The 13365-nt window shown below is 40.1% G+C and overlaps 1 long non-coding RNA gene across 1 annotated transcript; it reads right to left on the reverse strand.

Annotated features, from left to right (window-relative positions):
• Positions 1–3084: 3084 nt before the first annotated feature.
• On the reverse strand, positions 3085–11951 carry LOC147537643 (uncharacterized). The gene is made up of 2 exons (XR_015225788.1): positions 11920–11951; positions 3085–3726 (listed from the first exon to the last, which is right to left on the reverse strand). It is a non-coding gene; the product is annotated as an uncharacterized LOC147537643 (long non-coding RNA).
• Between the last annotated feature and the right edge of the window lie 1414 nt (positions 11952–13365).

Raw genomic sequence — 13365 nt, forward strand, 5'->3', positions numbered from 1 at the left:
GACTCAAAAGAAAGGTCTGGAGACAGAGAACTGAAATGAAACTACTCATAAAATAAAACAGTAATAACTAAACACACTTAACACCAAACTCTGCCCGATTAATCTAGAGAATTAGACTGTTCATTCCCTCCTTCTTCCCTTATTTCTGATGTATGCCCAGGAGACGCCAGCAAAGAGTCTGCGAATATGTGTCTCCTTCTTTCCTCTTGGCTGTCTATGGACTCTAGAGGAGGGAAGTACCAACTAGCAGGGATAGAAGTAGAGTGACCTGAGTAATCAGACGAGTTGCTAGAAGTCCACTGAAGACGATGACCTCTACCAGAAGAACTACCACCCAAGTTCATCTCTCTTTGTTTCTTCTTGAAAGTATTTCTAACCTCTCCTTCTTCAATTTTGACTTCAATCAGTGCTCTAGATTCCTTCCTTTTGCCTTTCTGTTGAAAGAGTTCATGAGGAGAGGTAGGAACAATAGGATTGATTGGAGAGTTAGCTACTGAAAGAGTCCAGTTATTAGCAGGATGAGACTGGGAGGGGTTAGTGTCCATGGGGGTGAAAAAGGGTTGTGGGTGGGATCTGATGCATTGTGTGATTGGATGCTCTATAATACGACACACATGGCAAATTGCTTTAGGGAACCTTAGGTAGCTGAAGTTGACTGGTTTACCTCCATCTGTGAAGATTGATGTCAAAGTGGCCAGCAGAGGGGTTCGGACATCATACATGAATTGTATTCTGATGTAGGAATTTGTGACCATACTGAAGTTCTTTGGTTGGATTTGCATAATGTAGCCCATGCATGAGAAAATAATCTCTAAATCATGTTGATTCTGAATTGAAGATGGAAGACCAGTGAAGCTACACCACATTGGTTCTTGCATTAGCTCTGGTAGCTCTCCACTAATAGTAAAGTTCATCTCTTGCATAACCACTAACAACCCTCTTATGATCCATGGTCGACCCTGATTAATCTCATTCATAACTATGAGATTGCGAGGTCTGATGGTGAAGTAATTGTGACCTTGAGTGAGAGGGGTAATCTTATATTCTTTGAAAAACTTGGACTAAGCTGATAGATGCTTCCTGATAAATCCTATGTCGTATTCATAGTGACAGCATAACCTAGCAACAAAACCAGAAGAGATTTCTTGAAGCTCTCTATTTTTTGATGGCTTAGGATAAGTGATTGTTAAATTCCCATAATCTGATAAGTTCAGTTGTAGGGCCAAGTTCTTTGAAGACTGTCTATATTAAGATCTGTTGGTGAGGACGACATTAAAAAGAATCAGATGTAAAGGAAGGAATAATAGTTATTCCTCTCTGTCTTAAAACCCAGAATGAGGACGGAAGATAAAGCCTCGAGCCTATAAGATGACTTCTAGAGAGAACAGCCACAAAACCTTGAAAACCTCAACAAGTAAAGATCCATGCAGAATAATCAATAATGGCACCCGTGCACCTCGGGAATAATAGACCTGAATCAACCCTTGGAGGCTCGTGAAACCCAACCGGAAGAAAGCAGCCAAGAGTCTGATAAGGAGACGGTTCGTCTCACGCAGAAGGGTGAGGAGATGAGCAGTCTAATTCTACCTATTTAGTGCTTACACATGTTGAATATGCAGTTAATGAATAATTAAAGAGATAAAAGACAAACCTACATCTGTGAGTTAGCTCTGATTTGATCGCTTTCTTCCTGGTGCTAATTTCCAAGAGGAAACCTACTGTCGGTCCTTCTTCTTACACTTGTAGTTAATGCAAGGAGGTGGTTGGGGAGATGGAGAGTTTGCTTCTTGGATTGCTTACTACTCTAAAATAGTAATGATTAGGCTTCTTTTGGTGGTTGATTAGGGTTGTGCGTGGTGTTTAGTGATGATTAGACTGCAGATCACGAGATCTCACTTTCAGAGGTGATGGATTTCGTTTGGGGAAAAGGATATGGGAGACGAATCGCCTAGCTGACGTCAGGCAAGTCGCTCTCTCTCCTCAAAAACCCTTCAATGCAAAATTCAAAGAGATAAAGAGTTTGAAGTGACGTGTTATTCATTAAAGTAGGAGGGAAAGTATTCGAACCGCTGAGCCACACTTTTCTCCGCTAAGCTATACACGTTACAAGTATATGTATTTATTAATAACTCGGTTTCCTCCCCGTCCTACGGACGGGTAAGATCCCTCTTAGCTAATGCCTTTGAAGAGGAGAAAAATAAATTTAAATTACAACATAAATTACATTAACTTCCCTTAATTTGTAAATCATATTCCAAAATCAATAGAGGAGAAATAAATGCACGGGAGAGAGATAATTGTGTGTTTAAAGATGAGAGAGGGAGAACCGTATTTATGGAAGAAATATAGGAGACAGAATTTTGAACTGACTTAGAAGTCTAACTGAATCACTAAAATTAAGGGGAAAGTGGATGTGCAATCGTGAGTGAGAAGATTCGTGAGGTATAGTGATGCACCCGAAAAGGTTGCACACCCAAGCGACGGTATCAAGTAGTAGCCGGTAAAACCGGAGTCGATCCAAGGATAGGAAGGTAGTTTGGATTTCGAAGGGTAATATTCGTCGGTTTAAGTGTTACTAGCTAACCTAGACTAAGACGAAAAGGGAACAAAGGTAAATGAGGAGTTTTATAATCGAATAACTAACAAAAGAAGATAACAAGTAAAACCAACTAAATTATCAATGTAAACAGGCGAGAGAGTTTCGAGAGAGGAGTTGAAGGAACAAGAGTAGGGAGGCAACAAATAAGTGAGAGAAGTGTCGAAGTCCGGAATCCATGATAATAAACCTATAACTATGTACGGTCCAATCGAATGGATTGATGTAAATCTAGTCTCGATTCCTAAGGTGGACGTTCATAAGCACTACGTATATCCGGAGATAATACTTAGTCAAACAAACTTCCTAAACGATTAAAACCGAATCATCGAAAATGTCGTCTAGTCGCCTAACTATGTGAAGTGCATGACAAGACACATGAAATTGGGATCTAGACTACGATCGATATCGATCACTTTGCCTAATCGATTAACTATGTGAAGTACTTGATAAGACACATGAAAAACGATTGAAACAAGTAATCAAAATAAGAGAACATCAATTTATTATCAAGCTCATTAAATCATCTCAAACATAGTCATAAAATTCATCACATTTCATCCCATAATCGACACACTTGATTTAGCTAAACATGGTGAATGAGTAATAAATGAAAAGAAAATGATAAGAGAATCCCCCTTTTCCGATATGGTTCAAGGCTAGGTTCGTCGAAAAATTTGAGTAGTTAAGGTGCAGCCGATCTCTCCTTAGCAAATTCTGGGTTCCCCATAGCGACCATCATCATCTTCTCCATTTAGAACACAAACTCCATTAAAGCTTCACCAAGCTTCCTCTCTCTAGACATTTCAAATCCAAAATCAAATCAAACTAAATAGGAAGCTAGCCAAGATGATGGGGAGTAACAGCCCTAAGGTTTCCGGCCAAGAAGGTGGCCGGAAACCATAGAAAAAATCCGGCCAAGTTGAAGGAAGTGGCTGTCCAAGAAAGTCCGGCCAGATCCGAGCAAGTTGCGGCCGTCCCTTGCACTCCCGTACGTCCCAAGATGCAGCCGTGCACATCCGAGCAGCTGAGCAAGCTTCCTTGCGCCCTTGTGTCCGGTCGGAGCTGCTGTCCTTGCGTCCCGGAGCTGCTGCTGGTGCGCCCGTGAAAGCCTCCCATGCTGCTGCTCCCTGTTGGGATTTACACCCTTCTACTAGTGTTTATAGCGGAAATATGACATCTAATGTCTACACTAGTATTCCCAGGATCACATGCAAAACTAGTAATTAATCTAATGGAGATAGTAGATTACCTTAATCGCTTTTCCCTCGAACTAGTTGAATTGATTGAAGAAGACCAAGAGCTTCAAGTGTAGCTCCTCTACTTGGGACACGAGCAATCAATTTGATCTCCCACCTTGTTGTATAGCTAGCACACCAATGGTGGTTGGAAGAAGAACTCCTTTCTTCTTGACTAGATAGATAGTTAATGGGAATTAGCTCACTTTCTCCTCTCTACTTGATGTGGTAGAGTAAGAAAGCTTAGAGAGAAATTCCACACCTTATTCTCTGCCCTAAGAGTGTTTATAGAACCCTAATAAGAATCCACCTCCTTTTAGGTTTCCTAAAACACCCTTTAGAATAAGATTTAGGGAAATAGTCGAAAATAGCAACTATTGGTATTTTCTCAATTCCCTGAGGAGGAGGTGCCCAAACACCACGAAAATTGGCAGATATAATGTTTATTATATCAGCAACTAACCCTCCAAAATTCAGCCCAATCCGAGTCCTAGAAGTACCCGAACCGGTCTAGGCCCAAAAACCCTGTTTTTGGCCTTTTTGTACTATCTTTGCCTAATTCCTTTTTAGGCCTATGAGATATGTTTATGGGACACTCCCATGATTATATCTCACTCCCACTAGTCATATCCTAGATCAATTTGTCACTCTTATGTGTAACCCGTTGTAGGATCCGATCGAAGTTAGCCGCGAATTACTTCGTAATTCGACGATCGTAGTTGGTCTCTAGCTACAACTCTACGATCCCTAAATCAATCGGACTTGATGATCTTCCACATCAATTATCCTATCCGACAAATTGTTCGCATTGTCACCTTGGTCGAAGGACATCTCCTTCAACTCCTTTAGACTCCCACTTGGACTTAGAACAAGTGCAATGCCTCGATTCCCGTGTCAATTTAGTATCCCATCTGATACGTCACATCATTCAGACTTTCTTGATATCCGAGTACAACTGTAAAAGACAAACGATTAACTTTTAATCCGTTTGAGCGCGGCCACGCATTTTCAGTTGCTACTCATCAAGTGGCCTTGAGACACTTTGTACCTAATGTGATTAGGGTGACACAATCCATTCTTGCGCTCCCACTTAACTTCATGTCTATCCTGTCCTTCCCAGTATCCGTCTTTATAACCTCCTTTTACGGCGCGGCGTTTAACGGAACCAAAGTCGGGCATTCCTTACATAAGATGAGTGGAGCACTCATGTTTTGAGGAATCTCTCCAATTGTCTTTATGAGAAGTATTGACGTTCATCACGAATGATGTACTTCTCATTTGAGGGTTATCCAGTGTATAAACCTTTTACACACCCACGTAGTCGAATAGAATATACTATTCATATAGCCCATGAAACTGCGCTATCCCATCGACTCCCGTGCTAGTCTTCGTGAGTCATTGTTGTCCATGCAATGACCTGGACCAGGGATTTTTGATAATAAATATTCCAAGTTCACTTAATAGGGTTTCATTCATCAGATCACGTATCTGACAAACCTATTCGGAACGTTTTATTATCGATGGACTGTCGTTTAAACACTAAACCAAGTTAAGACGACTGGTGAAATAATTCTTATTATTTCTGATAACGAGAGTTGTAAATCTGAGCCTCTTCCGTAAAACTCCTTTTACCCACTCAGTTTTACTTGTCGAGGTTTAAAATTATACCTCATGCCTTAGACTGTGTATGAATCTCATACTATGTCTAAGGTGACAGTTTAGTTTGACTACCGTGGTAGTCGGTTTTAAACTTTGCTTATTATCAATTAATTTGAAGATTACTATCTTCAACCTTGATAATATCTAGTAATCTTTACTAGAGTTAAGGCCTTTAATTCTTTGTGTAGTATTTGCAACAGTTCCCGGCTTAAAACACTTTTAGCCTACTTTCCTTCCATGTCTGGAAGTTTGCTACGATGACATGTTCAACTTTGTACTACTTCATCCTTTAGCCTTCTAGGATGTACTAAGTAGTGTTTCGGTTTTCCAATCCGAATTCGGATGTTTAAATGCTAATCATGTCCAACATGATTGACTTTATGTTTTCGAACATAAATGTCTCTCTCATGCGTGCTAGCTCATCGGTGTCTTTTAGACTCCGAGTTTTGCAACGCCCTCTGTCATGAGTTTTTGGGTCGAAATTCTTTTAGACTTTCCGAGTCTTAGATTTTCTGTTTCGGATCTCAAGCATCTCAGCGTACTGAGTCTCTCTAATCCTATCATCCTTTTGATCTATGCTTATAGATCTTCAGATGCCCAAAATGGCATTTTATCCTTTTGTGTGTGGTCCTTTATTGAGTCAGTTCGTTACTGTTATACAACACCTTATGTCGTACTCAATCTTTTGTATGTACTCTGCATACGGACCCGGAAGGTTTGTTTACTCCCACTTACCTTCTTGAAACTCGTGATTCAAGATTTTCTTCATTCTCCAGGAATCAAATTTCTCTGATTGCCTTTTGAATCGAAGATTCTAACTCTTGCGTGCTTTTAATCCATCGATAGATTTCTGAAGCATGCTTGTGGACATAACTTGATTGGAAGAATCTTTATTCTTCTTTTCTCGTTTCGGGAAACACGAATGTTTCCATCCTTCTCAGTTTTCTATTTTGGAAAACCAATTTAGGTCTTTTGTTGACTTAAATTATCAAGCTTCATGTCTTGACGAGATATGGATTCCACGATGATTTTGGCTTCTAGCCAAAATCTAGAGTCAGTTTCCGTTTCTGCGCAGGTCTTTTATCTCTTCAGAAATAACCTTTATTTTCTGTGTCTTTGAGATTTGACCTTTTAGGGCTTTTGAACAACAATTTGGAATTTTCTCAACTACTTTGAGATATTCCTTTAGAGACACTTTCACTTGTTTTGAGAGTTCTCCGGCGAATGACATTCGCTTTTGTGCGGTGGGTTTATTAGATCATGTCTTTAACCTTTCCTTTTCCGAGGAGCCGCAGTTTGTTGCTCTTGGTCGAATTTAATCGACTTGTACAAGTTTCATGATTGTTCTTCATGACCCTCCATGATTTTTCTCATGATCGAATTAAATCGACTTGTACTTTTCTCCCACTTATTCTTTTAATAATTAGTGTTTTCTCCCAGACTACTAGGTGTGCTAATTATTAGAAGAATACTATCATGAGCAACAAACACTTTGTTCTCTTGATTAGTTATGGAAGAAGCCCAAATTTCTTTTAAAAGAAATTGCGTCAGATATTAGCTAGTTTTGTAATGCTTTTACAAGCTTAGCTGTTAGACGGAATTTTGGTAGTTTTGTGAGAAGCTATGTCTAGACTAAATGGATTTTGGAGGATAGAGTTTGATTCGTGTTCTTCATCTTAATCCTTTTGGACACTCCAAATATGGATAGGTTAGAAGTACGTTTGAAGATCAATCTCTGTTTTTGACTCAAGGCTTTCTTTCTTGTCAGTTTGATTCATGTTTTGGTTATAGTGGACTTGTTGTACTCATCCCTTTCGATTGGGATGAACCTATCTTATAGGTTTTTGACCCAGTTTAGAATCTTTTGGTATAGTTTGTTAAACTTAGCACTTATTAACATCTCAATTTAGAAATAAAATTCTTTATTGATTCTCCATAATACTTAGTACAGAGATGATGTTAAAAAACTAGAAAAACGATTAATCTAGAATAGTGCCTAAAGTAGACTTCGATCCCTTTCAGCATCCTTAGCAGTCGAGGCTTCTGCTCCCTCTTGGATCTTGTCTTCCTTAGCCAAATACTCAGTTCCCAGCTGCGCCTGTACATTCACAATGAAAGGGCAATTTTAGGTATTACATACCATAATTTGGGAATTTTACAGTATTTGATAAGTTAACTGTTTATACCTGAATTGGAAGCTACTGTTCCATTCTTTTTGTCCTCCAAGAACTTAGGGCAGTTTCTTTTCCAGTGGCCCTTGCCATCACAGTAGAAACATTTGGTGTCAGGAGAAGGACCTTTGTCTTTAGGTTTGGCAATTCGTTTGCTTTTACCTTTTGACGCGGTTTTCTTCTTCTGTTTTCCACCTTTCTTGAACCCTTTGTCCTTTTGTACCATAAGAACGTCCTTCTTAGTCTCCACTATAGCGACGTCCTTTTCGGCTGTTAGAAGCATAGAATGAAATTCCTCCAACGTTTTATCCCATCCATTCATGTTGTAGTTCATCTTAAACTGATTAAAACCACTATGGAGGGAGTGAAGGATAGTGTCGGTAGCCGTTTGTTGGCTATAAGGGAAACCTAGTTTAGCCAGCTTGCCTATGAGCCTGATCATTTGGCGAACATGAGGCCCAACTGGTTTTCCCTTTTCAAGGCGCATGTCCATAATTGCTTTAGAGGTTTTAAACCTCTCCAATCTCGACTGTTTCTGGAACATTTCCCGAAGTTGTCGCATCATGGAGTAAGCATCCATGTCTATGAACTGCTCTTGCAGAGTCGGTTCCATGGTTGCTAGCATTAAGCAAGTTACGGGCTCTGCCTTTTTCCGCACACTCCTTTCTTCATCTATCTCTTCTTTAGTCGAATTATCATCCAATACAGGAATTGGAGTTTCTAGTACATGTTGCTTTCCTTCCATCCTAAGAACTATTCCTAGGTTCCTTTCCCAGTCAAGGAAGTTGTGCTCATTCAGCTTCTCCTTGTCGAGAAGTGAGCGGAAGTTGAAAATATCTTTTGTCATCTTTAAAACTGCATAAAGTAATGGCAAAGTTTTAAAACTCGTTATCGTTTTTGAAAAACATTAGTTTTCCCACATTATTCAATAAAAATCGTCCCCGATTGAATAAGTGATTCCAAGACCCCAGTTCTTCGAAGTAAAGCGGACGAAGGCCCTACCCTTTGACTCCGTCGTTCCGGGTGAGCGAACTACTTCACTGATCATACCTTATGACTCTTGGTTGATAGATTTCATTAATGAATGACTAATCTATCCTTTTGCCTCGAGTATCCAAGACTCTCTTGCTGATCTCGTTGAGTAGAACCATTTAGACGTGTAGGCCTCTTCTATAGGCCTACCCGCATTGTCCCAAGGTAGAGGAGGTACTCTGCGAAGGCCGACCCACCTTCCTCGAACAAGGGCGCAACGAGTGTCTTAATCTGGATAGGCGATTACTCAAGATTACTTTTGGGGACTTTTACGCTAGTCTGGCGTTTGTTATAGTGAACTATTTAGCCTAACTAACATCCACGACATAAAGCGTAAATAAGTAAGTAAATGCGCGCGAGAAAGTAAATCAAGCAGACATGGATCCTAGTATGGCCCCTAACCTAGAAGATCTAATCTCCCTTGGTTTTTTTCTTGTTTCGCCTTTTGGTTCGTCTTAGATCGCCATCTTTGAACCTCCATTGATTTCTCCCACTCGCCTTTGGATTTCATCCTCGAGTTTCTTCAATGGACTCATAGACCCTAAACTCTAATTACAAGACTCTAACGATTCGGAGATCGTATAAACTTGAAATTAAAATTAATTACAAAGCATGCACCCATCCGTGCTTAAAACAAGAATAAGGAAATAAATCTATGGCCATACTAGTTTCCCGCATTCACATCACATGCAATCATATAATATATCAAGGCTAAGAATTATATATGCATGATTATCTTGGGAGATACTTTTGTTGACATCACATGTCACATTGCGGACCTTAAGTCTAAATTCGAAGAATTCAACTAATGGTGCTTTCCGGTTTTATGTTTTATGATTAAAATCATCTTTTAGAAAAACTCCGTTTTGGGCTCGAGAAAGCCTGGGTCAATTTCGGGAAAAAAAATTATTGGTTCGATTCTTAATGATTTCATAAATCAATTTAAAGAGAAATCCGTTTTGGGCTCTTGGATGGCCCGGATTGATTTTGGAATTATTTGGTTGGAATCGGAAAAAAAAATTTGGCAAAAACTCCCACTCGAATGATGGTCCCTTTTCGTGGTCCGAAAAGCCTCGAAAAAGCCCGGGACAAGTCCTAGACAAGTCCTAGACAAGTCCCGGCCCAAGCCCAAAAAAGGGCTCGGACAAGGTCCGGACATAGCACGGCCCATAGGGCCGGCATGTCCTGGCCGAGGCCTATCAAGGCCTGGTCTCGTCCTGGCCGGAGCCAGGACGCTAGTCCATGTACCAGACGCGTTCTAGACGTGTCTGGTACTGGACCGGACCAGCACTAGGTGTCTCGGACTAGTCCGAGACACCCAGAACCTCCCAGACGCGTCTCCAAGACGCGTCTGGTCGAGTGCTCTGGACGCGTCCAGGAAGCTCCTTCGCAGCTGCTGGTCGCGTCTTAGACGCGACCTGGACGCGTCTTCAAGACGCGTCCTTAGTAGCTGCTCTGGACGCGTCTTCAAGACGCGTCCTTAGTAGCTGCTCTGGACGCGTCTTCAAGACGCGTCCAGGTCGCGTCTAAGACGCTCTCAGCAGCTGCTCTCGACGCGTCCAGAGGACGCATCCAGGAGCTTCTGGTCCGGCCAGGAAGCTTCCTGGCCGGACACTAGGGTTTTTCAAAACCCTAGTTTCCAAAAAGAAATTTTTTTTTTTTTTCTTATGCAACTTTAAGTTGCTATTTTCTAATTTTAAAACTTTTCTTAAATTTTGAAATTCCTTTTAGAACACTTCTAAAAATTTTCAAAACTGTTAGAAACTTTTTAAATTTTTCCAAATTTGTTTTGAGAGTTTCCCAAACTCAAAACTACTCTTTTTAGAACACTTCTAAAATTCCAAATCTTTGTTTTTCAAAAGTTTCCAAAATTTAAAAAACAACTCTTAATCAAACCAATTTTGGATCAAAATCTAGGTTTTTGAAATTTTTCAAAGAACAATTTTGAAATCAATTTGAAAAATCTTTGAATCCAATTCATAATTAATCAAATTTTATGTTTAAAACCTTTTAAATATAACTATCAACATAATCAAGCATGGATTAGTTTGAAATTCAATGAAATTGAGTCTTTTAAAACACTTTTAATCATCAATTTGATTCTCAATTTGAAAATTTATTGAATCCCATCAAATTATGAGTTTAAAATACTTTTAAAAACATCTTTTAAAATACTTTTATAAACTCAATTTTCAAACTATTAAGCATATTAATTAGTTCGATTCTTAGCAAAAACTAGTTAATGGCAAAAGGCTCTGACGCCACTGTTGGGATTTACACCCTTCTACTAGTGTTTATAGCGGAAATATGACATCTAATGTCTACACTAGTATTCCCAGGATCACATGCAAAACTAGTAATTAATCTAATGGAGATAGTAGATTACCTTAATCGCTTTTCCCTCGAACTAGTTGAATTGATTGAAGAAGACCAAGAGCTTCAAGTGTAGCTCCTCTACTTGGGACACGAGCAATCAATTTGATCTCCCACCTTGTTGTATAGCTAGCACACCAATGGTGGTTGGAAGAAGAACTCCTTTCTTCTTGACTAGATAGATAGTTAATGGGAATTAGCTCACTTTCTCCTCTCTACTTGATGTGGTAGAGTAAGAAAGCTTAGAGAGAAATTCCACACCTTATTCTCTGCCCTTAGAGTGTTTATATAGAACCCTAATAAGAATCCACCTCCTTTTAGGTTTCCTAAAACACCCTTTAGAATAAGATTTAGGGAAATAGTCGAAAATAGCAACTATTGGTATTTTCTCAATTCCCTAAGGAGGAGGTGCCCAAACACCACGAAAATTGGCAGATATAATGTTTATTATATCAGCAACTAACCCTCCAAAATTCAGCCCAATCCGAGTCCTAGAAGTACCCGAACCGGTCTAGGCCCAAAAACCCTGTTTTTGGCCTTTTTGTACTATCTTTGCCTAATTCCTTTTTAGGCCTATGAGATATGTTTATGGGACACTCCCATGATTATATCTCACTCCCACTAGTAATATCCTAGATCAATTTGTCACTCTTATGTGTAACCCGTTGTAGGATCCGATCGAAGTTAGCCGCGAATTACTTCGTAATTCGACGATCGTAGTTGGTCTCTAGCTACAACTCTATGATCCCTAAATCAATCGGACTTGATGATCTTCCACATCAATTATCCTATCCGACAAATTGTTCGCATTGTCACCTTGGTCGAAGGACATCTCCTTCAACTCCTTCACTCCCGTGTCGTGTAGCTGCTGCTCCCGTGTTGCTCATGCGTCCCGTAGAACGTGCTGCAGCTTCCCGTGGAAGCGTCCTCCATTACCATCCCGAGCAGGCCGAGCTGCTGCCGGCCAAGGCTAGGCCGGCCTTGCTTTGGCCGGCTCTCCTCCTTCTCCTTCTTCTCTCTTTCTCTCACTACCAAACCCTAGAAAACTTCAAAAACACCCCAAGAACCCTAGCCCTTTTTCTCTCTCTCCCTCCTTTCCAAGGTTGAAGATGATGAATAGTCTCCCTCCTCTTTGACCCCTCTTTCTCACATGTGTATACACAACCCTAGACTTAGTCAAACTTGACTAAGTCTTAGACCATTTGACTTGGACCAAAGAGAGGGTGCTCATAAGTTCTCTATTATTCTCTTCCTCTTTGGGCTCTTGGGTTGGGCTTCTTTCTAAAACAAGGGAGTGCCTTCATCTTGTTTCTACATTTAAAACCAAGGGGGGTGCCTTCATAGAATCCTTGTTTCAAGACCGAACCTCGGCTTCTTTCCTTCACAACTTCTCCGTCCGAACTCCGAATCGACTTCCGTTTTCACCGTCGGACTCGTCATTGACTTCACTTGTTGTTTGACTTCTGATTTTGACCAAAATGACCAAAATACCCCTGGTGCTCTTTTCTTCCCTTTTGCCGCATAAGATGAAAATGTGATAATTCGCTCTCTTTATTCCGAATTACACGCCAAACCCCAAATACGCTACCTAGCAATAAAAACACATAAATAATTAGAAATAGAACCCGAAAGGAACTAACTAATCAAAGTTAAGTGACCTAAATGTGGCATTTTCACGCCACATCATATAGTTATTTTAGGGAGATTGTAACAGAAAATTTAAAAACAATTAATTGTTATTTTAGCCGATTTACATAGATACCCTTCCTTTTTAATCTATTTACATAAAAAGATTTTATATCATCCGTTGGATGTGTTCCTGAACAAATCTCGAAAATAAACTGGACGGTCAGACTTATATCCTACATAACCGATTCAGCTGTTTTAATATAATAGATATCATCCGTCGGATGTGTTCCCAACCAAATCTCTGAAATAAAATGGACGGTCAGACTTATCTCCTGCATAACCGACTGAACGGTTTTAATATAATAGATACTCAATACTAAGCATTTGAGATTGGGCCCATGTCTGGTGGGGGGCCCAGGGTGTGACGCCCCGTGTCCCAAAATAGACATGACCACGCCTCGACAACTCACAGACGAGACAGAAATCCGACATAGTCTCCTCTGTAAATCGAACCGGTCGCACCTGTAAAACCTGTCATGCAAACCATACATTCGCATACACAAAGAGATAAACTATCGAGCAGAAGCTAAACAAACTTAACTCAATTTCAGGTCGAAACCCGAACTACAAAAATACAAACGCCTCATAAAACGCCGATACAACTTAT

This window comes from Eschscholzia californica, unplaced genomic scaffold (genome assembly GCF_041429995.1).
Source record: "Eschscholzia californica isolate CP2 unplaced genomic scaffold, dmEscCali1.0.p SCAF_5, whole genome shotgun sequence".
Lineage (NCBI taxonomy): Eukaryota > Viridiplantae > Streptophyta > Magnoliopsida > Ranunculales > Papaveraceae > Eschscholzia > Eschscholzia californica.